The sequence below is a fragment of the Otolemur garnettii genome, unplaced genomic scaffold, assembly GCF_000181295.1.
Source record: "Otolemur garnettii isolate 467f Iridium unplaced genomic scaffold, OtoGar3 scaffold00096, whole genome shotgun sequence".
NCBI lineage: Eukaryota > Metazoa > Chordata > Mammalia > Primates > Galagidae > Otolemur > Otolemur garnettii.
Window position 1 is genome coordinate 1 of NW_003852491.1, and position 2,281 is coordinate 2,281.

Consider the following 2,281-nt stretch of genomic DNA (forward strand, 5'->3'; position numbering starts at 1 on the left):
TTTTTTTTCTTCTGTAGGCATGTATTAGATCATCTACTGCTTTATATTAGTATTGAGTACATTGGATATTTGCTTTTCCATTCTTGTGATACTTTACTGAGAAGAATGTGTTTCAACTCCACATAGGTTAATACAAAAGATGTAAAGTCTCCATCTCTTTATGACTAAATAGTATTCCATGGTGTGGAATACTGTTAATTCATTCCTGAGCTGATGGGCCTTTAGGTTGTTTTCACATCTTGGTGATTGTAAATTGAGCTGTGATAAACAATCTAGTGCAAATGTCCTTATGCTGTGTCTTTTTCCTCTGGGTAAATGCCTAGTAATGGGATTGCAGGATTCAAAGGGAGGTTTAATTTGAGTTCTTTGACAATTCACCATAATTCCTTCCCAAAAGGCTATATTAGTTTGTGTCCTACCAACAGGGTAAAGTGTTCCTCTTTCTCTACATTTATGCCCATATCTGCAGTGTTGTGAATTGTGATGTGAGCTATTCTCACCAGGATTAGGTAATATCTCAGGGTGGTTTTGAATTACATTTCTCTGATGATTAGAGACAATGAGCATATATTCATATGTTTCTTAGCCATTTGTCTGTCTTCCTCAGAGAAGGTATGTTCATGTCTCTTGCCCAGTGATAGATGGGATTGTTTGCTCTTTTTTATTGATTGATTTGAATTCTCTATAGATCTAGTTATCAAGCCTTTGTCACATGCATAATCTTTGTCATATGCAAATCTTTTCCCATTATGAAGGCTATTTGCTTTGATTGCTGTGTCTTCCGCACTGCTAAAGCTTTCCAGTTTAATTAAGTCCCATTTGTTTATTTTATGTATTACACAATTGCCACAGAAGTCTTCTTCATAAACTCTTTCCCCAGACCAACATCTTCAATTGTTTTCCCTACACTTTCTTCTAGAATTTTTATCATTTCATGCCTTAGATTTAAATCTTTTATCCATCTTGAATCAATTTTTGTTAAGTGGTGAAAGGTGGTAGTCCACTTTCAGTCTTTTACATGTGGTTATCCAGTTCTCCCAGCACCATTTGTTGAATAGGGATTCTTTTCAACAGTGTATGCTTTTGTTTGGTGTAGCAAAGATCAAATGGCAATCAGAGACTGGTTTCATCTCTTGGTTTTCTATTCAGTTCCATATGTCTATGTCTCTTTTTGTGCCAATACCATGCATACTGTTTTGATCACTGTAGACTTGTAATATAACCTGAAGTCTGGTACAGTGATGCCTCCAGCTTTGTTTTTATTACTAAGAATTGCTAAGAATTCTCTAAATGCCATTTTTTCTGGTTTCATATGAAATGAAGAACTATTTTTTCCAGTCTTTCAAAGTATGATGTTAGTATTTTAATGGGGATTGCGTTGAATGTAGACATTTTATCAATGTTGATTCTTCCCAGCCAAGAGCATGTTATTTTCTGTTAGTTCATGTCATTTGCTATTTCTTTTTCTAGGGTTTCATAATTCTCTTTGCAGAGTTTCTTTATCCTTTTTTTAAGTATATTCCATGTATTTCATTTTCTTTGAAGCTAGTGAGAAGGGAATTGTGTCCTGATTTGCTTCTCAACTCAGTTGTTATTGGCATATACAACGGCTACTGATTTGTAGATATTAATTTTATACCCTGTGACATTGCTGATTTCTGGATCACTTCCAGGAGACTTGTGGCTGAGTCTCTGGGGTTTTCTCAGTATAAGATCATATCATCAGCAAAAAAAGAATTTGACTTCCTCTGACCCCACTTGGATGCCCTTTATATCCTTCCCTTCCCTGACTGCATTGGCTAGAACTTCCTGCACTATGTTGAATAGTAGTGGCAATAGAGGATATCCTTGTCTGGTTTTAGTTCTAATTGGAAAAGCTTTGAGTTTTACCCCATTCAGTATCATATTATTAGTTAGGGGTTTGTTGTAGATGGTTTCAATATGTTTAAGAAATGTGCCACCAATGCCTATATTCTTAAGTGTTCTTGTTAGAAAAGGATGCTGGATTTTGTCAAATTCTCTTTTTGCATCTATTGAGAGGACCATATAGCCTTTGTTTTTGCTTCTTTTGATACATTGAATCACATTTATAGATTTGTGTATGTTAAGCCAATCTTATGTCACTGGGATGAAACCTACTTCATCATGCATGATGTATAACATTTTTAATGTTGAGTTAAGATTTTCCATCAATATTCATTAGTGAAAGTGATCTATAGTCTTCCTTTTTACTTGGGTCCTTTCCTGGTTTTGGTAACAGGGTGATGTTTGCTTCATAGAA